Consider the following 26,275-nt stretch of genomic DNA (forward strand, 5'->3'; position numbering starts at 1 on the left):
AAGTAAGGCTGCCAAGAGGACTTGAAAGCGGGGCAGAATTGCAGGAAACCGATTTCAGGAGGTAGACTGGAATTGCACTGAAAGCATAGGAAAAGAGGCAGAACGTCCACAATGATGCACTTGGCCAAAAAGGGCGTATGCGTTTTTTCCTGAATATATTCAGGAAAAAACGCATACGCCCTTTTTGGCCAACCAAGCAAGCTTGCAAAGGAAATCTGCACTACAATGAAGTCTCACTTCCCCCCGGTCAAAAGGGCCATCTGAAAAAAGTGTAAAATCCAGAAAGGCAGGACAGGCCATGGAGAACTGGGAGCCTTGTTATGCTGATGGGCGGGATGTAAATTGCCAAGAGACACTTGGGAGAAGTGTATGGTGTTTCCTGAAACATCTGAAAAACAAAGCAACAGAGCCTAGGGCACTGCCACTTATGGTCCTATAGCTTAGGGAAATTAAAATCAAAAAGACACAGCCACCCCAAAGTTTGGAACGGCTCTGTTTACAAGAACCTCGTTTACAGTACAAGTTCAACATCGCAGAAAGTGAAAAATGGATAAAGAAGTTGTGGTATTTACTTACAAAGCAATATCACTCAGCAATGAAATCTATGTCATCAGGCCCTTAGCATCACAATGAGTGGATTCAGGTATGATGATTCTAACTGAAATAAGTCACACAGAAAAAGAAACATCATAAGATATCAGTAATACACGGAATGTAAACTTGGCTACACAGGAACTGAATTACAGAACAGAACAGGTTCTCAAATTTAGAAAACCAACTTATGCTTGCTTAAGGGGAAAGGTGAGTTGGGGTGCTGCATAAAACCAGAGATTGAAATGAGCACAGATAAAGTTCCTTAAGCCAAATATGGAATAGACAAGAGTTACTCCTTGCTCAACGAAATGGACTCAACACCGCATATTAAACGCCTAAGAATGTACCTGACTAGTAAGTATCGTAAAACCTATGGATTGCTATGTCTCCAAAAGAGAATCAAGCATGTGAACAGGGGCATAAACGCAGCAGTGATAGGATTGGAGAGGTTCGGTGAGCAAATGAAGACCCTTTGAAGTCATATTGCATGGTATCCATTACACGGGTCTCAACTCTCCAGGTTTAAGGTATTCTTCCTTCAGCTAAAACATGCATGTGGAACCCAAGTATGATCAACCATGTGAACGGGAGACGTGTTCAAATATGTCTCAGTTTTCCTCCCCTGGTACTCGGGTGCAACATTCCAGACGCTTTACTAACACTCTCCCCACTTGGAGAGTCAGCGCCTTTAACCTCCTGTTTGGCCCAGTTTGCAATTTCTGCGGAAGATGAACAGGAATAGCGAGAACCAATGAGAGGCTAGCTGGAGGTGTCTGGACGGGCAAATTTAACTCTCATTTCCCACCAGGAACAGGAAATAACCAAAGGCTCAGCGTGCCGTACCGGAACCAGATTAGGGCCTGAAGCCATCCTGCGGTGTTGCGGCCAGCTCAAAAGAAAGCGAGTTGAACAAAGGAGCTCAGGGGCACTGTAATTCACAAACCTGCAGAGTTATAAATGACAGCTATCGTCCAAAAATAGACTGAAGTAAGGCTGCCAAGAGGACTTGAAAGCGGGGCAGAATTGCAGGAAACCGATTTCAGGAGGTAGACTGGAATTGCACTGAAAGCATAGGAAAAGAGGCAGAACGTCCACAATGATGCACTTGGCCAAAAAGGGCGTATGCGTTTTTTCCTGAATATATTCAGGAAAAAACGCATACGCCCTTTTTGGCCAACCAAGCAAGCTTGCAAAGGAAATCTGCACTACAATGAAGTCTCACTTCCCCCCGGTCAAAAGGGCCATCTGAAAAAAGTGTAAAATCCAGAAAGGCAGGACAGGCCATGGAGAACTGGGAGCCTTGTTATGCTGATGGGCGGGATGTAAATTGCCAAGAGACACTTGGGAGAAGTGTATGGTGTTTCCTGAAACATCTAAAAAACAAAGCAACAGAGCCTAGGGCACTGCAACTTATGGTCCTATAGCTTAGGGAAATTAAAATCAAAAAGACACAGCCACCCCAAAGTTTGGAACGGCTCTGTTTACAAGAACCTCGTTTACAGTACAAGTTCAACATCGCAGAAAGTGAAAAATGGATAAAGAAGTTGTGGTATTTACTTACAAAGCAATATCACTCAGCAATGAAATCTGTGTCATCAGGCCCTTAGCAGCACAATGAGTGGATTCAGGTACGATGATTCTAACTGAAATAAGTCACACAGAAAAAGAAACATCATAAGATATCACTAATACACGGAATGTAAACTTGGCTACACAGGAACTGAATTCCAAAACAGAACAGGTACTCAAATTTAGAAAACCAACTTATGCTTGCTTAAGGGTAAAGGTGAGTTGGGGTGCTGCATAAAACCAGAGATTGAAATGAGCACAGATAAAGTTCTTTAAGCCAAATATGGAATAGACAAGAGCTACTCCTTGCTCAACGAAATGGACTCAACACCGCATATTAAACGCCTAAGAATGTACCTGACTAGTAAGTATCTTAAAACCTATGGATTGCTTTGTCTCCAAAAGAGAATCAAGCATGTGTACAGGGGCATAAATGCAGCAGTGATAGGATTGGAGAGGTTCGGTGAGCAAATGAAGACCCTTTGAAGTCATATTGCATGGTACCCATTACACGGGTCTCAACTCTCCAGGTTTAAGGTATTCTTCCTTCAGCTAAAACATGCATGTGGAACCCAAGTATGATCAACCATGTGAATGGGAGACATGTTCAAATATGTCTCAGTTTTCCTCCCCTGGTACCCGGGTGCAACATTCCAGACGCTTTACTAACACTCTCCCCACTTGGAGAGTCAGCGCCTTTAACCTCCTGTTTGGCCCAGTTTGCAATTTCTGCGGAAGATGAACAGGAATAGTGAGAACCAATGAGAGGCTAGCTGGAGGTGTCTGGACGGGCAAATTTAACTCTCATTTCCCACCAGGAACAGGAAATAACCAAAGGCTCAGCGTGCCGTACCGGAACCAGATTAGGGCCTGAAGCCATCCTGCGGTGTTGCGGCCAGCTCAAAAGAAAGCGAGTTGAACAAAGGAGCTCAGGGGCACTGTAATTCACAAACCTGCAGAGTTATAAATGACAGCTATCGTCCAAAAATAGACTGAAGTAAGGCTGCCAAGAGGACTTGAAAGCGGGGCAGAATTGCAGGAAACCGATTTCAGGAGGTAGACTGGAATTGCATTGAAAGCATAGGAAAAGAGGCAGAACGTCCACAATGATGCACTTGGCCAAAAAGGGCGTATGCGTTTTTTCCTGAATATATTCAGGAAAAAACGCATACGCCCTTTTTGGCCAACCAAGCAAGCTTGCAAAGGAAATCTGCACTACAATGAAGTCTCACTTTCCCCCGGTCAAAAGGGCCATCTGAAAAAAGTGTAAAATCCAGAAAGGCAGGACAGGCCATGGAGAACTGGGAGCCTTGTTATGCTGATGGGCGGGATGTAAATTGCCAACAACCACTCGGGAGAAGTGTATGGTGTTTCCTGAAACATCTAAAAAACAAAGCAACAGAACCTAGGGCACTTCCACTTATGGTCCTATAGCTTAGGGAAATTAAAATCAAAAAGACACAGCCACCCCAAAGTTTGGAACGGCTCTGTTTACAAGAACCTCGTTTACAGTACAAGTTCAACATCGCAGAAAGTGAAAAATGGATAAAGAAGTTGTGGTATTTACTTACAAAGCAATATCACTCAGCAATGAAATCTGTGTCATCAGGCCCGTAGCAGCACAATGAGTGGATTCAGGTATGATGATTCTAACTGAAATAAGTCACACAGAAAAAGAAACATCATAAGATATCAGTAATACACGGAATGTAAACTTGGCTACACAGGAACTGAATTACAGAACAGAACAGGGTCTCAAATTTAGAAAACCAACTTATGCTTGCTTAAGGGGAAAGGTGAGTTGGGGTGCTGCATAAAACCAGAGATTGAAATGAGCACAGATAAAGTTCCTTAAGTCAAATATGGAATAGACAAGAGCTACTCCTTGCTCAACGAAATGGACTCAACACCGCATATTAAACGCCTAAGAATGTACCTGACTAGTAAGTATCTTCAAACCTATGGATTGCTATGTCTCCGAAAGAGAATCAAGCATGTGTACCGGGGCATAAACGCAGCAGTGATAGGATTGGAGAGGTTCGGTGAGCAAATGAAGACCCTTTGAAGTCATATTGCATGGTACCCATTACACGGGTCTTAACTCTCCAGGTTTAAGGTATTCTTCCTTCAGCTAAAACATGCATGTGGAACCCAAGTATGATCAACCATGTGAACGGGAGACGTGTTCAAATATGTCTCAGTTTTCCTCCCCTGGTACTCGGGTGCAACATTCCAGACGCTTTACTAACACTCTCCCCACTTGGAGAGTCAGTCCCTTTAACCTCCTGTTTGGCCCAGTTTGCAATTTCTGCGGAAGATGAACAGGAATAGCGAGAACCAATGAGAGGCTAGCTGGTGGTGTCTGGACGGGCAAATTTAACTCTCATTTCCCACCAGGAAGAGGAATTAACCAAAGGCTCAGCATGCCGTGCCGGAACCAGATTAGGGCCTGAAGCCATCCTGCGGTGTTGCGGCCAGCTCAAAAGAAAGCGAGTTGAAGAAAGGAGCTCAGGGGCACTGTAATTCACAAACCTGCAGAGTTATAAATGACAGCTATCGTCCAAAAATAGACTGAAGTAAGGCTGCCAAGAGGACTTGAAAGCGGGGCAGAATTGCAGGAAACCGATTTCAGGAGGTAGACTGGAATTGCATTGAAAGCATAGGAAAAGAGGCAGAACGTCCACAATGATGCACTTGGCCAAAAAGGGCGTATGCGTTTTTTCCTGAATATATTCAGGAAAAAACGCATACGCCCTTTTTGGCCAACCAAGCAAGCTTGCAAAGGAAATCTGCACTACAATGAAGTCTCACTTCCCCCCGGTCAAAAGGGCCATCTGGAAAAAGTGTAAAATCCAGAAAGGCAGGACAGGCCATGGAGAACTGGGAGCCTTGTTATGCTGATGGGTGGGATGTAAATTGCCAACAGACACTCGGGAGAAGTGTATGGTGTTTCCTGAAACATCTAAAAAACAAAGCAACAGAGCCTAGGGCACTGCCACTTATGGTCCTATAGCTTAGGGAAATTAAAATCAAAAAGACACAGCCACCCCAAAGTTTGGGACGCCTCTGTTTACAAGAACCTCGTTTACAGTACAAGTTCAACATCGCAGAAAGTGAAAAATGGATAAAGAAGTTGTGGTATTTACTTACAAAGCAATATCACTCAGCAATGAAATCTATGTCATCAGGCCCTTAGCATCACAATGAGTGGATTCAGGTATGATGATTCTAACTGAAATAAGTCACACAGAAAAAGAAACATCATAAGATATCAGTAATACACGGAATGGAAATTTGGCTACACAGGAACTGAATTACAGAACAGAACAGGGTCTCAAATTTAGAAAACCAACTTATGCTTGCTTAAGGGGAAAGGTGAGTTGGGGTGCAGCATAAAACCAGAGATTGAAATGAGCACAGATAAAGTTCCTTAAGTCAAATATGGAATAGACAAGAGCTACTCCTTGCTCAACGAAATGGACTCAACACCGCATATTAAACGCCTAAGAATGTACCTGACTAGTAAGTATCGGAAAACCTATGGATTGCTATGTCTCCAAAAGAGAATCAAGCATGTGTACAGGGGCATAAACGCAGCAGTGATAGGATTGGAGATGTTCGGTGAGCAAATGAAGACCCTTTGAAGTCATATTGCGTGGTACCCATTACACGGGTCTTAACTCTCCAGGTTTAAGGTATTCTTCCTTCAGCTAAAACATGCATGTGGAACCCAAGTATGATCAACCATGTGAACGGGAGACGTGTTCAAATATGTCTCAGTTTTCCTCCCCTGGTACTCGGGTGCAACATTCCAGACGCTTTACTAACACTCTCCCCACTTGGAAAGTCAGCGCCTTTAACCTCCTGTTTGGCCCAGTTTGCAATTTCTGCGGAAGATGAACAGGAATAGCGAGAACCAATGAGAGACTAGCTGGAGGTGTCTGGACGGGCAAATTTAACTCTCATTTCCCACAAGGAAGAGGAAATAACCAAAGGCTCAGCGTGCCGTGCCGGAACCAGATTAGGGCCTGAAGCCATCCTGCGGTGTTGCGGCCAGCTCAAAAGAAAGCGAGTTGAACAAAGGAGCTCAGGGGCACTGTAATTCACAAACCTGCAGAGTTATAAATGACAGCTATCGTCCAAAAATAGACTGAAGTAAGGCTGCCAAGAGGACTTGAAAGCGGGGCAGAATTGCAGGAAACCGATTTCAGGAGGTAGACTGGAATTGCACTGAAAGCATAGGAAAAGAGGCAGAACGTCCACAATGATGCACTTGGCCAAAAAGGGCGTATGCGTTTTTTCCTGAATATATTCAGGAAAAAACGCATACGCCCTTTTTGGACAACCAAGCAAGCTTGCAAAGGAAATCTGCACTACAATGAAGTCTCACTTCCCCCCGGTCAAAAGGGCCATCTGAAAAAAGTGTAAAATCCAGAAAGGCAGGACAGGCCATGGAGAACTGGGAGCCTTGTTATGCTGATGGGCGGGATGTAAATTGCCAACAACCACTCGGGAGAAGTATATGCTGTTTCCTGAAACATCTAAAAAACAAAGCAACAGAACCTAGGGCACTTCCACTTATGGTCCTATAGCTTAGGGAAATTAAAATCAAAAAGACACAGCCACCCCAAAGTTTGGAACGGCTCTGTTTACAAGAACCTCGTTTACAGTACAAGTTCAACATCGCAGAAAGTGAAAAATGGATAAAGAAGTTGTGGTATTTACTTAAAAAGCAATATCACTCAGCAATGAAATCTGTGTCATCAGGCCCTTAGCAGCACAATGAGTGGATTCAGGTATGATGATTCTAACTGAAATAAGTCACACAGAAAAAGAAACATCATAAGATATCACTAATACACGGAATGTAAACTTGGCTACACAGGAACTGAATTCCAAAACAGAACAGGGTCTCAAATTTAGAAAACCAACTTATGCTTGCTTAAGTGTAAAGGTGAGTTGGGGTGCTGCATAAAACCAGAGATTGAAATGAGCACAGATAAAGTTCCTTAAGTCAAATATGGAATAGACAAGAGCTACTCCTTGCTCAACGAAATGGACTCAACACCGCATATTAAACGCCTAAGAATGTACCTGACTAGTAAGTATCTTAAAACCTATGGATTGCTATGTCTCCGAAAGAGAATCAAGCATGTGTACAGGGGCATAAACGCAGCAGTGATAGGATTGGAGAGGTTCGGTGAGCAAATGAAGACCCTTTGAAGTCATATTGCATGGTACCCATTCCACGGGTTTCAACTACCCAGGTTTAAGGTATTCTTCCTTCAGCTAAAACATGCATGTGGAACCTAGAGTATGATCAACCATGTGAACGGGAGACGTGTTCAAATATGTCTCAGTTTTCCTACCCTGGTACTCGGGTGCAACATTCCAGACGCTTTACTAACACTCTCCCCACTTGGAGAGTCAGTCCCTTTAACCTCCTGTTTGGCCCAGTTTGCAATTTCTGCGGAAGATGAACAGGAATAGCGAGAACCAATGAGAGGCTAGCTGGAGGTGTCTGGACGGGCAAATTTAACTCTCATTTCCCACCAGGAAGAGGAATTAACCAAAGGCTCAGCGTGCCGTGCCGGAACCAGATTAGGGCCTGAAGCCATCCTGCGGTGTTGCGGCCAGCTCACAAGAAAGCGAGTTGAAGAAAGGAGCTCAGGGGCACTGTAATTCACAAACCTGCAGAGTTATAAATGACAGCTATCGTCCAAAAATAGACTGAAGTAAGGCTGCCAAGAGGACTTGAAAGCGGGGCAGAATTGCAGGAAACCGATTTCAGGAGGTAGACTGGAATTGCATTGAAAGCATAGGAAAAGAGGCAGAACGTCCACAATGATGCACTTGGCCAAAAAGGGCGTATGCCTTTTTTCCTGAATATATTCAGGAAAAAACGCATACGCCCTTTTTGGCCAACCAAGCAAGCTTGCAAAGGAAATCTGCACTACAATGAAGTCTCACTTCCCCCCGGTCAAAAGGGCCATCTGAAAAAAGTGTAAAATCCAGAAAGGCAGGACAGGCCATGGAGAACTGGGAGCCTTGTTATGCTGATGGGTGGGATGTAAATTGCCAACAGACACTCGGGAGAAGTGTATGGTGTTTCCTGAAACATCTAAAAAACAAAGCAACAGAGCCTAGGGCACTGCCACTTATGGTCCTATAACTTAGGGAAATTAAAATCAAAAAGACACAGCCACCCCAAAGTTTGGGACGCCTCTGTTTACAAGAACCTCGTTTACAGTACAAGTTCAACATCGCAGAAAGTGAAAAATGGATAAAGAAGTTGTGGTATTTACTTACAAAGCAATATCACTCAGCAATGAAATCTATGTCATCAGGCCCTTAGCATCACAATGAGTGGATTCAGGTATGATGATTCTAACTGAAATAAGTCACACAGAAAAAGAAACATCATAAGATATCAGTAATACACGGAATGTAAACTTGGCTACACAGGAACTGAATTACAGAACAGAACAGGGTCTCAAATTTAGAAAACCAACTTATGCTTGCTTAAGGGTAAAGGTGAGTTGGGGTGCTGCATAAAACCAGAGATTGAAATGAGCACAGATAAAGTTCCTTAAGTCAAATATGGAATAGACAAGAGCTACTCCTTGCTCAACGAAATGGACTCAACACCGCATATTAAACGCCTAAGAATGTACCTGACTAGTAAGTATCGGAAAACCTATGGATTGCTATGTCTCCAAAAGAGAATCAAGCATGTGTACAGGGGCATAAACGCAGCAGTGATAGGATTGGAGAGGTTCGGTGAGCAAATGAAGACCCTTTGAAGTCATATTGCATGGTACCCATTACACGGGTCTTAACTCTCCAGGTTTAAGATATTCTTCCTTCAGCTAAAACATGCATGTGGAACCCAAGTATGATCAACCATGTGAACGGGAGACGTGTTCAAATATGTCTCAGTTTTCCTCCCCTGGTACTCGGGTGCAACATTCCAGACGCTTTACTAACACTCTCCCCACTTGGAGAGTCAGCGCCTTTAACCTCCTGTTTGGCCCAGTTTGCAATTTGTGCGGAAGATGAACAGGAATAGCGAGAACCAATGAGAGACTAGCTGGAGGTGTCTGGACGGGCAAATTTAACTCTCATTTCCCACCAGGAAGAGGAAATAACCAAAGGCTCAGCGTGCCGTGCCGGAACCAGATTAGGGCCTGAAGCCATCCTGCGGTGTTGCGGCCAGGTCACAAGAAAGCGAGTTGAATAAAGGAGCTCAGGGGCACTGTAATTCACAAACCTGCAGAGTTATAAATGACAGCTATCGTCCAAAAATAGACTGAAGTAAGGCTGCCAAGAGGACTTGAAAGCGGGGCAGAATTGCAGGAAACCGATTTCAGGAGGTAGACTGGAATTGCATTGAAAGCATAGGAAAAGAGGCAGAACGTCCACAATGATGCACTTGAACAAAAAGGGCGTATGCGTTTTTTCCTGAATATATTCAGGAAAAAACGCATACGCCCTTTTTGGCCAACCAAGCAAGCTTGCAAAGGAAATCTGCACTACAATGAAGTCTCACTTCCCCCCGGTCAAAAGGGCCATCTGAAAAAAGTGTAAAATCCAGAAAGGCAGGACAGGCCATGGAGAACTGGGAGCCTTGTTATGCTGATGGGCGGGATGTAAATTGCCAACAGACACTGGGGAGAAGTGTATGGTGTTTCCTGAAACATCTAAAAAACAAAGCAACAGAGCCTAGGGCACTGCCACTTATGGTCCTATAGCTTAGGGAAATTAAAATCAAAAAGACACAGCCACCCCAAAGTTTGGAACGGCTCTGTTTACAAGAACCTCGTTTACAGTACAAGTTCAACATCGCAGAAAGTGAAAAATGGATAAAGAAGTTGTGGTATTTACTTACAAAGCAATATCACTCAGCAATGAAATCTGTGTCATCAGGCCCGTAGCAGCACAATGAGTGGATTCAGGTATGATGATTCTAACTGAAATAAGTCACACAGAAAAGAAACATCATAAGATATCAGTAATACACGGAATGTAAACTTGGCTACACAGGAACTGAATTACAGAACCGAACAGGGTCTCAAATTTAGAAAACCAACTTATGCTTGCTTAAGGGGAAAGGTGAGTTGGGGTGCTGCATAAAAGCAGAGATTGAAATGAGCACAGATAAAGTTCCTTAAGCCAAATATGGAATAGACAAGAGCTACTCCTTGCTCAACGAAATGGACTCAACACCCCATATTAAACACCTAAGAATGTACCTGACTAGTAAGTATCTTAAAACCTATGGATTGCTATGTTTCAAAAAGAGAATCAAGCGTGTGTACAGGGGCATAAACGCAGCAGTGATAGGATTGGAGAGGTTCGGTGAGCAAATGAAGACCCTTTGAAGTCATATTGCATGGTACCCATTACACGGGTCTTAACTCTCCAGGTTTAAGGTATTCTTCCCTCAGCTAAAACATGCATGTGGAACCCAAGTATGATCAACCATGTGAATGGGAGACGTGTTCAAATATGTCTCAGTTTTCCTCCCCTGGTACTCGGGTGCAACATTCCAGACGCTTTACTAACACTCTCCCCACTTGGAGAGTCAGCGCCTTTAACCTCCTGTTTGGCCCAGTTTGCAATTTCTGCGGAAGATGAACAGGAATAGCGAGAACCAATGAGAGACTAGCTGGAGGTGTCTGGACGGGCAAATTTAACTCTCATTTCCCACCAGGAAGAGGAAATAACCAAAGGCTCAGCGTGCCGTACCGGAACCAGATTAGGGCCTGAAGCCATCCTGCGGTGTTGCGGCCAGGTCACAAGAAAGCGAGTTGAAGAAAGGAGCTCAGGGGCACTGTAATTCACAAACCTGCAGAGTTATAAATGACAGCTATCGTCCAAAAATAGACTGAAGTAAGGCTGCCAAGAGGACTTGAAAGCGGGGCAGAATTGCAGGAAACCGATTTCAGGAGGTAGACTGGAATTGCATTGAAAGCATAGGAAAAGAGGCAGAACGTCCACAATGATGCACTTGGCCAAAAAGGGCGTATGCGTTTTTTCCTGAATATATTCAGGAAAAAACGCATACGCCCTTTTTGGCCAACCAAGCAAGCTTGCAAAGGAAATCTGCACTACAATGAAGTCTCACTTCCCCCCGGTCAAAAGGGCCATCTGAAAAAAGTGTAAAATCCAGAAAGGCAGGACAGGCCATGGAGAACTGGGAGCCTTGTTATGCTGATGGGCGGGATGTAAATTGCCAACAGACACTGGGGAGAAGTGTATGGTGTTTCCTGAAACATCTAAAAAACAAAGCAACAGAGCCTAGGGCACTTCCACTTATGGTCCTATAGCTTAGGGAAATTAAAATCAAAAAGACACAGCCACCCCAAAGTTTAGAACGGCTCTGTTTACAAGAACCTCGTTTACAGTACAAGTTCAACATCGCAGAAAGTGAAAAATGGATAAAGAAGTTGTGGTATTTACTTACAAAGCAATATCACTCAGCAATGAAATCTGTGTCATCAGGCCCGTAGCAGCACAATGAGTGGATTCAGGTATGATGATTCTAACTGAAATAAGTCACACAGAAAAGAAACATCATAAGATATCAGTAATACACGGAATGTAAACTTGGCTACACAGGAACTGAATTACAGAACAGAACAGGGTCTCAAATTTAGAAAACCAACTTATGCTTGCTTAAGGGGAAAGGTGAGTTGGGGTGCTGCATAAAAGCAGAGATTGAAATGAGCACAGATAAAGTTCCTTAAGCCAAATATGGAATAGACAAAAGCTACTCCTTGCTCAACGAAATGGACTCAACACCCCATATTAAACACCTAAGAATGTACCTGACTAGTAAGTATCTTAAAACCTATGGATTGCTATGTTTCCAAAAGAGAATCAAGCGTGTGTACAGGGGCATAAACGCAGCAGTGATAGGATTGGAGAGGTTCGGTGAGCAAATGAAGACCCTTTGAAGTCATATTGCATGGTACCCATTACACGGGTCTGAACTCTCCAGGTTTAAGGTATTCTTCCTTCAGCTAAAACATGCATGTGGAACCCAAGTATGATCAACCATGTGAACGGGAGACGTGTTCAAATATGTCTCAGTTTTCCTCCCCTCGTACTCGGGTGCAACATTCCAGACGCTTTACTAACACTCTCCCGACTTGGAGAGTCAGCGCCTTTAACCTCCTGTTTGGCCCAGTTTGCAATTTCTGCGGAAGATGAACAGGAATAGCGAGAACCAATGAGAGACTAGCTGGAGGTGTCTGGACGGGCAAATTTAACTCTCATTTCCCACCAGGAAGAGGAAATAACCAAAGGCTCAGCGTGCCGTACCGGAACCAGATTAGGGCCTGAAGCCATCCTGCGGTGTTGCGGCCAGCTCAAAAGAAAGCGAGTTGAAGACAGGAGCTCAGGGGCACTGTAATTCACAAACCTGCAGAGTTATAAATGACAGCTATCGTCCAAAAATAGACTGAAGTAAGGCTGCCAAGAGGACTTGAAAGCGGGGCAGAATTGCAGGAAACCGATTTCAGGAGGTAGACTGGAATTGCATTGAAAGCATAGGAAAAGAGGCAGAACGTCCACAATGATGCACTTGGCCAAAAAGGGCGTATGCGTTTTTTCCTGAATATATTCAGGAAAAAACGCATACGCCCTTTTTGGCCAACCAAGCAAGCTTGCAAAGGAAATCTGCACTACAATGAAGTCTCACTTCCCCCCGGTCAAAAGGGCCATCTGAAAAAAGTGTAAAATCCAGAAAGGCAGGGCAGGCCATGGAGAACTGGGAGCCTTGTTATGCTGATGGGCGGGAAGTAAATTGCCAACAGACACTCGGGAGAAGTTTATGGTGTTTCCTGAAACATCTAAAAAACAAAGCAACAGAGCCTAGGGCACTGCCACTTATGGTCCTATAGCTTAGGGAAATTAAAATCAAAAAGACACAGCCACCCCAAAGTTTGGAACGGCTCTGTTTACAAGAACCTCGTTTACAGTACAAGTTCAACATCGCAGAAAGTGAAAAATGGATAAAGAAGTTGTGGTATTTACTTACAAAGCAATATCACTCAGCAATGAAATCTGTGTCATCAGGCCCGTAGCAGCACAATGAGTGGATTCAGGTATGATGATTCTAACTGAAATAAGTCACACAGAAAAGAAACATCATAAGATATCAGTAATACACGGAATGTAAACTTGGCTACACAGGAACTGAATTACAGAACAGAACAGGGTCTCAAATTTAGAAAACCAACTTATGCTTGCTTAAGGGGAAAGGTGAGTTGGGGTGCTGCATAAAACCAGAGATTGAAATGAGCACAGATAAAGTTCCTTAAGCCAAATATGGAATAGACAAGAGCTACTCCTTGCTCAACGAAATGGACTCAACACCGCATATTAAACGCCTAAGAATGTACCTGACTAGTAAGTATCTTAAAACCTATGGATTGCTATGTTTCCAAAAGAGAATCAAGCGTGTGTACAGGGGCATAAACGCAGCAGTGATAGGATTGGAGAGGTTCGGTGAGCAAATGAAGACCCTTTGAAGTCATATTGCATGGTACCCATTACACGGGTCTGAACTCTCCAGGTTTAAGGTATTCTTCCTTCAGCTAAAACATGCATGTGGAACCCAAGTATGATCAACCATGTGAACGGGAGACGTGTTCAAATATGTCTCAGTTTTCCTCCCCTGGTACTCGGGTGCAACATTCCAGACGCTTTACTAACACTCTCCCCACTTGGAGAGTCAGTCCCTTTAACCTCCTGTTTGGTCCAGTTTGTAATTTCTGCGGAAGATGAACAGGAATAGCGAGAACCAATGAGAGGCTAGCTGGAGGTGTCTGGACGGGCAAATTTAACTCTCATTTCCCACCAGGAAGAGGAATTAACCAAAGGCTCAGCATGCCGGGCTGGAACCAGATTAGGGCCTGAAGCCATCCTGCGGTGTTGCGGCCAGGTCACAAGAAAGCGAGTTGAAGAAAGGAGCTCAGGGGCACTGTAATTCACAAACCTGCAGAGTTATAAATGACAGCTATCGTCCAAAAATAGACTGAAGTAAGGCTGCCAAGAGGACTTGAAAGCGGGGCAGAATTGCAGGAAACCGATTTCAGGAGATAGACTGGAATTGCATTGAAAGCATAGGAAAAGAGGCAGAACGTCCACAATGATGCACTTGGCCAAAAAGGGCGTATGCGTTTTTTCCTGAATATATTCAGGAAAAAACGCATACGCCCTTTTTGGCCAACCAAGCAAGCTTGCAAAGGAAATCTGCACTACAATGAAGTCTCACTTCCCCCCGGTCAAAAGGGCCATCTGAAAAAAGTGTAAAATCCAGAAAGGCAGGACAGGCCATGGAGAACTGGGAGCCTTGTTATGCTGATGGACGGGATGTAAATTGCCAACAGACACTCGGGAGAAGTGTATGGTGTTTCCTGAAACATCTAAAAAACAAAGCAACAGAGCCTAGGGCACTGCCACTTATGGTCCTATAGCTTAGGGAAATTAAAATCAAAAAGACACAGCCACCCCAAAGTTTGGGACGGCTCTGTTTACAAGAACCTCGTTTACAGTACAAGTTCAACATCGCAGAAAGTGAAAAATGGATAAAGAAGTTGTGGTATTTACTTACAAAGCAATATCACTCAGCAATGAAATCTATGTCATCAGGCCCTTAGCATCACAATGAGTGGATTCAGGTATGATGATTCTAACTGAAATAAGTCACACAGAAAAAGAAACATCATAAGATATCAGTAATACACGGAATGGAAATTTGGCTACACAGGAACTGAATTACAGAACAGAACAGGGTCTCAAATTTAGAAAACCAACTTATGCTTGCTTAAGGGGAAAGGTGAGTTGGGGTGCTGCATAAAACCAGAGATTGAAATGAGCACAGATAAAGTTCCTTAAGCCAAATATGGAATAGACAAGAGCTACTCCTTGCTCAAAGAAATGGACTCAAAACCCCATATTAAACGCCTAAGAATGTACCTGACTAGTAAGTATCTTAAAACCTATGGATTGCTATGTCTCCAAAAGAGAATCAAGCGTGTGTACAGGGGAATAAACGCAGCAGTGATAGGATTGGAGAGGTTCGGTGAGCAAATGAAGACCCTTTGAAGTCATATTGCATGGTACCCATTCCACGGGTCTCAACTCTCCAGGTTTAAGGTATTCTTCCTTCAGCTAAAACATGCATGTGGAACCCAGAGTATGATCAACCATGTGAATGGGAGACGTGTTCAAATATGTCTCAGTTTTCCTCCCCTGGTACTCGGGTGCAACATTCCAGACGCTTTACTAACACTCTTCCGACTTGGAGAGTCAGTCCCTTTAACCTCCTGTTTGGCCCAGTTTGCAATTTCTGCGGAAGATGAACAGGAATAGCGAGAACCAATGAGAGACTAGCTGGAGGTGTCTGGACGGGCAAATTTAACTCTCATTTCCCACCAGGAAGAGGAATTAACCAAAGGCTCAGCGTGCCGTGCCGGAACCAGATTAGGGCCTGAAGCCATCCTGCGGTGTTGCGGCCAGGTCACAAGAAAGCGAGTTGAAGAAAGGAGCTCAGGGGCACTGTAATTCACAAACCTGCAGAGTTATAAATGACAGCTATCGTCCAAAAATAGACTGAAGTAAGGCTGCCAAGAGGACGTGAAAGCGGGGCAGAATTGCAGGAAACCGATTTCAGGAGGTAGACTGGAATTGCATTGAAAGCATAGGAAAAGAGGCAGAACGTCCACAATGATGCACTTGGCCAAAAAGGGCGTATGCGTTTTTTCCTGAATATATTCAGGAAAAAACGCATACGCCCTTTTTGGCCAACCAAGCAAGCTTGCAAAGGAAATCTGCACTACAATGAAGTCTCACTTCCCCCCGGTCAAAAGGGCCATCTGAAAAAAGTGTAAAATCCAGAAAGGCAGGACAGGCCATGGAGAACTGGGAGCCTTGTTATGCTGATGGGCGGGATGTAAATTGCCAACAGACACTCGGGAGAAGTGTATGGTGTTTCCTGAAACATCTAAAAAACAAAGCAACAGAGCCTAGGGCACTGCCACTTATGGTCCTATAGCTTAGGGAAATTAAAATCAAAAAGACACAGCCACCCCAAAGTTTGGGACGCCTCTGTTTACAAGAACCTCGTTTACAGTACAAGTTCAACATCGCAGAAAGTGAAAAATGGATAAAGAAGTTGTGGTATTTACTTACAAAGCAATATCACTCAGCAATGAATTCTATGTCATCAGACCCTTAGCATCACAATGAGTGGATTCAGGTATGATGATTCTAACTGAAATAAGTCACACAGAAAAAGAAACATCATAAGATATCAGTAATACACGGAATGTAAACTTGGCTACACAGGAACTGAATTACAGAACAGAACATGGTCTCAAATTTAGAAAACCAACTTATGCTTGCTTAAGGGTAAAGGTGAGTTGGGGTGCTGCATAAAACCAGAGATTGAAATGAGCACAGATAAAGTTCCTTAAGCCAAATATGGAATAGACAAGAGCTACTCCTTGCTCAACGAAATGGACTCAAAACCCCATATTAAACCCCTAAGAATGTACCTGACTAGTAAGTATCTTAAAACCTATGGATTGCTATGTCTCCAAAAGAGAATCAAGCGTGTGTACAGGGGAATAAACGCAGCAGTGATAGGATTGGAGAGGTTCGGTGAGCAAATGAAGACCCTTTGAAGTCATATTGCATGGTACCCATTACACGGGTCTCAACTCTCCAGGTTTAAGGTATTCTTCCTTCAGCTAAAACATGCATGTGGAACCCAGAGTATGATCAACCATGTGATCGGGAGACGTGTTCAAATATGTCTCAGTTTTCCTCCCCTGGTACTCGGGTGCAACATTCCAGACGCTTTACTAACACTCTCCCGACTTGGAGAGTCAGTCCCTTTAACCTCCTGTTTGGCCCAGTTTGCAATTTCTGCGGAAGATGAACAGGAATAGCGAGAACCAATGAGAGGCTAGCTGGAGGTGTCTGGACGGGCAAATTTAACTCTCATTTCCCACCAGGAAGAGGAATTAACCAAAGGCTCAGCATGCCGGGCCGGAACCAGATTAGGGCCTGAAGCCATCCTGCGGTGTTGCGGCCAGGTCACAAGAAAGCGAGTTGAAGAAAGGAGCTCAGGGGCACTGTAATTCACAAACCTGCAGAGTTATAAATGACAGCTATCGTCCAAAAATAGACTGAAGTAAGGCTGCCAAGAGGACGTGAAAGCGGGGCAGAATTGCAGGAAACCGATTTCAGGAGGTAGACTGGAATTGCATTGAAAGCATAGGAAAAGAGGCAGAACGTCCACAATGATGCACTTGGCCAAAAAGGGCGTATGCGTTTTTTCCTGAATATATTCAGGAAAAAACGCATACGCCCTTTTTGGCCAACCAAGCAAGCTTGCAAAGGAAATCTGCACTACAATGAAGTCTCACTTCCCCCCGGTCAAAAGGGCCATCTGAAAAAAGTGTAAAATCCAGAAAGGCAACAGGCCATTGAGAACTGGGAGCCTTGTTATGCTGATGGGCGGGATGTAAATTGCCAACAGACACTTGGGAGAAGTGTATAGTGTTTCCTGAAACATCTAAAAAACAAAGCAACAGAGCCTAGGGCATTTCCACTTATGGTCCTATAGCTTAGGGAAATTAAAATCAAAAAGACACAGCCACCCCAATGTTTGGAACGGCTCTGTTTACAAGAACCTCGTTTACAGTACAAGTTCAACATCGCAGAAAGTGAAAAATGGATAAAGAAGTTGTAGTATTCACTTACAAAGCAATATCACTCAGCAATGAAATCTGTGTCATCAGGCCCTTAGCAGCACAATGAGTGGATTCAGGTATGATGATTCTAACTGAAATAAGTCACACAGAAAAAGAAACATCATAAGATATCACTAATACACGGAATGTAAACTTGGCTACACAGGAACTGAATTCCAAAACAGAACAGGGTCTCAAATTTAGAAAACCAACTTATGCTTGCTTAAGGGGAAAGGTGAGTTGGGGTGCTGCATAAAACCAGAGATTGAAATGAGCACAGATAAAGTTCCTTAAGCCAAATATGGAATAGACAAGAGCAACTCCTTGCTCAACGAAATGGACTCAACACCGCATATTAAACGCCTAAGAATGTACCTGACTAGTAAGTATCTTAAAACCTATGGATTGCTATGTCTCCGAAAGAGAATCAAGCATGTGTACAGGGGCATAAACGCAGCAGTGATAGGATTGGAGAGGTTCGGTGAGCAAATGAAGACCCTTTGAAGTCATATTGCATGGTACCCATTACACGGGTCTGAACTCTCCAGGTTTAAGGTATTCTTCCTTCAGCTAAAACAGGCATGTGGAACCCAAGTATGATCAACCATGTGAACGGGAGACGTGTTCAAATATGTCTCAGTTTTCCTTCCCTGGTACTCGGGTGCAACATTCCAGACGCTTTACTAACACTCTCCCCACTTGGAGAGTCAGTCCCTTTAACCTCCTGTTTGGCCCAGTTTGTAATTTCTGCGGAAGATGAACAGGAATAGCGAGAACCAATGAGAGGCTAGCTGGAGGTGTCTGGACGGGCAAATTTAACTCTCATTTCCCACCAGGAAGAGGAATTAACCAAAGGCTCAGCATGCCGGGCTGGAACCAGATTAGGGCCTGAAGCCATCCTGCGGTGTTGCGGCCAGGTCACAAGAAAGCGAGTTGAAGAAAGGAGCTCAGGGGCACTGTAATTCACAAACCTGCAGAGTTATAAATGACAGCTATCGTCCAAAAATAGACTGAAGTAAGGCTGCCAAGAGGACTTGAAAGCGGGGCAGAATTGCAGGAAACCGATTTCAGGAGATAGACTGGAATTGCATTGAAAGCATAGGAAAAGAGGCAGAACGTCCACAATGATGCACTTGGCCAAAAAGGGCGTATGCGTTTTTTCCTGAATATATTCAGGAAAAAACGCATACGCCCTTTTTGGCCAACCAAGCAAGCTTGCAAAGGAAATCTGCACTACAATGAAGTCTCACTTCCCCCCGGTCAAAAGGGCCATCTGAAAAAAGTGTAAAATCCAGAAAGGCAGGACAGGCCATGGAGAACTGGGAGCCTTGTTATGCTGATGGACGGGATGTAAATTGCCAACAGACACTCGGGAGAAGTGTATGGTGTTTCCTGAAACATCTAAAAAACAAAGCAACAGAGCCTAGGGCACTGCCTCTTATGGTCCTATAGCTTAGGGAAATTAAAATCAAAAAGACACAGCCACCCCAAAGTTTGGGACGGCTCTGTTTACAAGAACCTCGTTTACAGTACAAGTTCAACATCGCAGAAAGTGAAAAATGGATAAAGAAGTTGTGGTATTTACTTACAAAGCAATATCACTCAGCAATGAAATCTATGTCATCAGGCCCTTAGCATCACAATGAGTGGATTCAGGTATGATGATTCTAACTGAAATAAGTCACACAGAAAAAGAAACATCATAAGATATCAGTAATACACGGAATGGAAATTTGGCTACACAGGAACTGAATTACAGAACAGAACAGGGTCTCAAATTTAGAAAACCAACTTATGCTTGCTTAAGGGGAAAGGTGAGTTGGGGTGCTGCATAAAACCAGAGATTGAAATGAGCACAGATAAAGTTCCTTAAGCCAAATATGGAATAGACAAGAGCTACTCCTTGCTCAACGAAATGGACTCAAAACCCCATATTAAACGCCTAAGAATGTACCTGACTAGTAAGTATCTTAAAACCTATGGATTGCTATGTCTCCAAAAGAGAATCAAGCGTGTGTACAGGGGAATAAACGCAGCAGTGATAGGATTGGAGAGGTTCGGTGAGCAAATGAAGACCCTTTGAAGTCATATTGCATGGTACCCATTCCACGGGTCTCAACTCTCCAGGTTTAAGGTATTCTTCCTTCAGCTAAAACATGCATGTGGAACCCAGAGTATGATCAACCATGTGAATGGGAGACGTGTTCAAATATGTCTCAGTTTTCCTCCCCTGGTACTCGGGTGCAACATTCCAGACGCTTTACTAACACTCTTCCGACTTGGAGAGTCAGTCCCTTTAACCTCCTGTTTGGCCCAGTTTGCAATTTCTGCGGAAGATGAACAGGAATAGCGAGAACCAGTGAGAGACTAGCTGGAGGTGTCTGGACGGGCAAATTTAACTCTCATTTCCCACCAGGAAGAGGAATTAACCAAAGGCTCAGCGTGCCGTGCCGGAACCAGATTAGGGCCTGAAGCCATCCTGCGGTGTTGCGGCCAGGTCACAAGAAAGCGAGTTGAAGAAAGGAGCTCAGGGGCACTGTAATTCACAAACCTGCAGAGTTATAAATGACAGCTATCGTCCAAAAATAGACTGAAGTAAGGCTGCCAAGAGGACTTGAAAGCGGGGCAGAATTGCAGGAAACCGATTTCAGGAGGTAGACTGGAATTGCATTGAAAGCATAGGAAAAGAGGCAGAACGTCCACAATGATGCACTTGGCCAAAAAGGGCGTATGCGTTTTTTCCTGAATATATTCAGGAAAAAACGCATACGCCCTTTTTGGCCAACCAAGCAAGCTTGCAAAGGAAATCTGCACTACAATGAAGTCTCACTTCCCCCCGGTCAAAAGGGCCATCTGAAAAAAGTGTAAAATCCAGAAAGGCAGGACAGGCCATGGAGAACTGGGAGCCTTGTTATGCTGATGGGCGGGATGTAAATTGCCAACAGACACTCGGGAGAAGTGTATGGTGTTTCCTGAAACATCTAAAAAACAAAGCAACAGAGCCTAGGGCACTGCCACTTATGGTCCTATAGCTTAGGGAAATTAAAATCAAAAAGACACAGCCACCCCAAACTTTCGAACGGCTCTGTTTACAAGAACCTCGTTTACAGTACAAGTTCAACATCGCAGAAAGTGAAAAATGGATAAAGAAGTTGTGGTATTTACTTACAAAGCAATATCACTCAGCAATGAAATCTGTGTCATCAGGCCCGTAGCAGCACAATGAGTGGATTCAGGTATGATGATTCTAACTGAAATAAGTCACACAGAAAAGAAACATCATAAGATATCATTAATACACGGAATGGAAACTTGGCTACACAGGAACTGAATTACAGAACAGAACAGGGTCTCAAATTTAGAAAACCAACTTATGCTTGCTTAAGGGTAAAGGTGAGTTGTGGTGCTGCATAAAACCAGAGATTGAAATGAGCACAGATAAAGTTCCTTAAGTCAAATATGGAATAGACAAGAGCTACTCCTTGCTCAAAGAAATGGACTCAACACCGCATATTAAAGGCCTAAGAATGTACCTGACTAGTAAGTATCGGAAAACCTATGGATTGCTATGTCTCCAAAAGAGAATCAAGCATGTGTACAGGGGCATAAACGCAGCAGTGATAGGATTGGAGAGGTTCGGTGAGCAAATGAAGACCCTTTGAAGTCATATTGCATGGTACGCATTACAAGGGTCTCAACTCTCCAGGTTTAAGGTATTCTTCCTTCAGCTAAAACATGCATGTGGAACCTAGAGTATGATCAACCATGTGATCGGGAGACGTGTTCAAATATGTCTCAGTTTTCCTCCCCTGGTACTCGGGTGCAACATTCCAGACGCTTTACTAACACTCTCCCGAGTTGGAGAGTCAGTCCCTTTAACCTCCTGTTTGGCCCAGTTTGCAATTTCTGCGGAAGATGAACAGGAATAGCGAGAACCAATGAGAGACTAGCTGGAGGTGTCTGGACGGGCAAATTTAACTCTCATTTCTCACCAGGAAGAGGAATTAACCAAAGGCTCAGCGTGCCGTGCCAGAACCAGATTATGGCCTGAAGCCATCCTGCGGTGTTGCGGCCAGGTCACAAGAAAGCGAGTTGAAGAAAGGAGCTCAGGGGCACTGTAATTCACAAACCTGCAGACTTATAAATGACAGCTATCGTCCAAAAATAGACTGAAGTAAGGCTGCCAAGAGGACTTGAAAGCGGGGCAGAATTGCAGGAAACCAATTTCAGGAGGTAGACTGGAATTGCATTGAAAGCATAGGAAAAGAGGCAGAACGTCCACAATGATGCACTTGGCCAAAAAGGGCGTATGCGTTTTTTCCTGAATATATTCAGGAAAATACGCATACTCCCTTTTTGGCCAACCAAGCAAGCTTGCAAAGGAAATCTGCACTACAATGAAGTCTCACTTCCCCCCGGTCAAAAGGGCCATCTGAAAAAAGTGTAAAATCCAGAAAGACAAGACAGGCCATGGAGAACTGGGAGCCTTGTTATGCTGATGGGCGGGATGTAAATTGCCAACAACCACTCGGGAGAAGTGTATGGTGTTTCCTGAAACATGTAAAAAACAAAGCAACAGAACCTAGGGCACTTCCACTTATGGTCCTATAGCTTAGGGAAATTAAAATCAAAAATACACAGCCTCCCCAAAGTTTGGAACGGCTCTGTTTACAAGAACCTCGTTTACAGTACAAGTTCAACATCGCAGAAAGTGAAAAATGGATAAAGAAGTTGTGGTATTTACTTACAAAGCAATATCACTCAGCAATGAAATCTATGTCATCAGGCCCTTAGCAGCACAATGAGTGGATTCAGGTACGATGATTCTAACTGAAATAAGTCACACAGAAAAAGAAACATCATAAGATATCACTAATACACGGAATGTAAACTTGGCTACACAGGAACTGAATTACAGAACAGAACAGTGTCTCAAATTTAGAAAAGCAACTTATGCTTGCTTAAGGGGAAAGGTGAGTTGGGGTGCTGCATAAAACCAGAGATTGAAATGAGCACAGATAAAGTTCCTTAAGCCAAATATGGAATAGACAAGATCTACTCCTTGCTCAACGAAATGGACTCAACACCCCATATTAAACGCCTAAGAATGTACCTGACTAGTAAGTATCTTAAAACCTATGGATTGCTATGTCTCCGAAAGAGAATCAAGCATGTGTACAGGGGCATAAACGCAGCAGTGATAGGATTGGAGAGGTTCGGTGAGCAAATGAAGACCCTTTGAAGTCATATTGCATGGTACCCATTCCACGGGTCTCAACTCTCCAGGTTTAAGGTATTCTTCCTTCAGCTAAAACATGCATGTGGAACCCAGAGTATGATCAACCATGTGAACGGGAGACGTGTTCAAATATGTCTCAGTTTTCCTCCCCTGGTACTCGGGTGCAACATTCCAGACGCTTTACTAACACTCTTCCGACTTGGAGAGTCAGTCCCTTTAACCTCCTGTTTGGCCCAGTTTGCAATTTCTGCGGAAGATGAACAGGAATAGCGAGAACCAATGAGAGACTAGCTGGAGGTGTCTGGACGGGCAAATTTAACTCTCATTTCCCACCAGGAAGAGGAATTAACCAAAGGCTCAGCGTGCCGTGCCGGAACCAGATTAGGGCCTGAAGCCATCCTGCGGTGTTGCGGCCAGGTCACAAGAAAGCGAGTTGAATAAAGGAGATCAGGGGCACTGTAATTCACAAACCTGCAGAGTTATAAATGACAGCTATCGTCCAAAAATAGACTGAAGTAAGGCTGCCAAGAGGACTTGAAAGCGGGGCAGAATTGCAGGAAACCGATTTCAGGAGGTAGACTGGAATTGCATTGAAAGCATAGGAAAAGAGGCAGAACGTCCACAATGATGCACTTGGCCAAAAAGGGCGTATGCGTTTTTTCCTGAATATATTCAGGAAAAAACGCATACGCCCTTTTTGGCCAACCAAGCAAGCTTGCAAAGGAAATCTGCACTACAATGAAGTCTCACTTCCCCCCGGTCAAAAGGGCCATCTGAAAAAAGTGTAAAATCCAGAAAGGCAGGACAGGCCATGGAGAACTGGGAGCCTTGTTATGCTGATGGGCGGGATGTAAATTGCCAACAGACACTGGGGAGAAGTGTATGGTGTTTCCTGAAACATCTAAAAAACAAAGCAACAGAGCCTAGGGCACTGCCACTTATGGTCCTATAGCTTAGGGAAATTAAAATCAAAAAGACACAGCCACCCCAAAGTTTGGAACGGCTCTGTTTACAAGAACCTCGTTTACAGTACAAGTTCAACATCGCAGAAAGTGAAAAATGGATAAAGAAGTTGTGGTATTTACTTACAAAGCAATATCACTCAGCAATGAAATCTGTGTCATCAGGCCCGTAGCAGCACAATGAGTGGATTCAGGTATGATGATTCTAACTGAAATAAGTCACACAGAAAAGAAACATCATAAGATATCAGTAATACACGGAATGTAAACTTGGCTACACAGGAACTGAATTACAGAACCGAACAGGGTCTCAAATTTAGAAAACCAACTTATGCTTGCTTAAGGGGAAAGGTGAGTTGGGGTGCTGCATAAAAGCAGAGATTGAAATGAGCACAGATAAAGTTCCTTAAGCCAAATATGGAATAGACAAGAGCTACTCCTTGCTCAACGAAATGGACTCAACACCCCATATTAAACACCTAAGAATGTACCTGACTAGTAAGTATCTTAAAACCTATGGATTGCTATGTTTCAAAAAGAGAATCAAGCGTGTGTACAGGGGCATAAACGCAGCAGTGATAGGATTGGAGAGGTTCGGTGAGCAAATGAAGACCCTTTGAAGTCATATTGCATGGTACCCATTACACGGGTCTTAACTCTCCAGGTTTAAGGTATTCTTCCCTCAGCTAAAACATGCATGTGGAACCCAAGTATGATCAACCATGTGAATGGGAGACGTGTTCAAATATGTCTCAGTTTTCCTCCCCTGGTACTCGGGTGCAACATTCCAGACGCTTTACTAACACTCTCCCCACTTGGAGAGTCAGCGCCTTTAACCTCCTGTTTGGCCCAGTTTGCAATTTCTGCGGAAGATGAACAGGAATAGCGAGAACCAATGAGAGACTAGCTGGAGGTGTCTGGACGGGCAAATTTAACTCTCATTTCCCACCAGGAAGAGGAAATAACCAAAGGCTCAGCGTGCCGTACCGGAACCAGATTAGGGCCTGAAGCCATCCTGCGGTGTTGCGGCCAGGTCACAAGAAAGCGAGTTGAAGAAAGGAGCTCAGGGGCACTGTAATTCACAAACCTGCAGAGTTATAAATGACAGCTATCGTCCAAAAATAGACTGAAGTAAGGCTGCCAAGAGGACTTGAAAGCGGGGCAGAATTGCAGGAAACCGATTTCAGGAGGTAGACTGGAATTGCATTGAAAGCATAGGAAAAGAGGCAGAACGTCCACAATGATGCACTTGGCCAAAAAGGGCGTATGCGTTTTTTCCTGAATATATTCAGGAAAAAACGCATACGCCCTTTTTGGCCAACCAAGCAAGCTTGCAAAGGAAATCTGCACTACAATGAAGTCTCACTTCCCCCCGGTCAAAAGGGCCATCTGAAAAAAGTGTAAAATCCAGAAAGGCAGGACAGGCCATGGAGAACTGGGAGCCTTGTTATGCTGATGGGCGGGATGTAAATTGCCAACAGACACTGGGGAGAAGTGTATGGTGTTTCCTGAAACATCTAAAAAACAAAGCAACAGAGCCTAGGGCACTTCCACTTATGGTCCTATAGCTTAGGGAAATTAAAATCAAAAAGACACAGCCACCCCAAAGTTTAGAACGGCTCTGTTTACAAGAACCTCGTTTACAGTACAAGTTCAACATCGCAGAAAGTGAAAAATGGATAAAGAAGTTGTGGTATTTACTTACAAAGCAATATCACTCAGCAATGAAATCTGTGTCATCAGGCCCGTAGCAGCACAATGAGTGGATTCAGGTATGATGATTCTAACTGAAATAAGTCACACAGAAAAGAAACATCATAAGATATCAGTAATACACGGAATGTAAACTTGGCTACACAGGAACTGAATTACAGAACAGAACAGGGTCTCAAATTTAGAAAACCAACTTATGCTTGCTTAAGGGGAAAGGTGAGTTGGGGTGCTGCATAAAAGCAGAGATTGAAATGAGCACAGATAAAGTTCCTTAAGCCAAATATGGAATAGACAAAAGCTACTCCTTGCTCAACGAAATGGACTCAACACCCCATATTAAACACCTAAGAATGTACCTGACTAGTAAGTATCTTAAAACCTATGGATTGCTATGTTTCCAAAAGAGAATCAAGCGTGTGTACAGGGGC

The 26,275-nt window shown here is 43.8% G+C and overlaps 1 long non-coding RNA gene across 7 annotated transcripts in view; it reads right to left on the reverse strand.

Moving 5' to 3' along the window:
- The window catches only part of LOC307181310, an 843,792-nt gene that overhangs the window by 402,111 nt on the left and 415,406 nt on the right, over positions 1-26,275 (reverse strand). For all 7 annotated transcript variants that reach the window (XR_013826402.1, XR_013826403.1, XR_013826404.1 and 4 more), the window contains one exon: positions 6,889-6,974. This is a non-coding gene — a long non-coding RNA (uncharacterized lncRNA). The remainder of the gene's footprint in view (positions 1-6,888; positions 6,975-26,275) is intronic.

The sequence above is a fragment of the Stenella coeruleoalba genome (assembly GCF_951394435.1).
Source record: "Stenella coeruleoalba genome assembly, contig: scaffold_91, whole genome shotgun sequence".
Classification (NCBI taxonomy): Eukaryota; Metazoa; Chordata; class Mammalia; order Artiodactyla; family Delphinidae; genus Stenella; species Stenella coeruleoalba.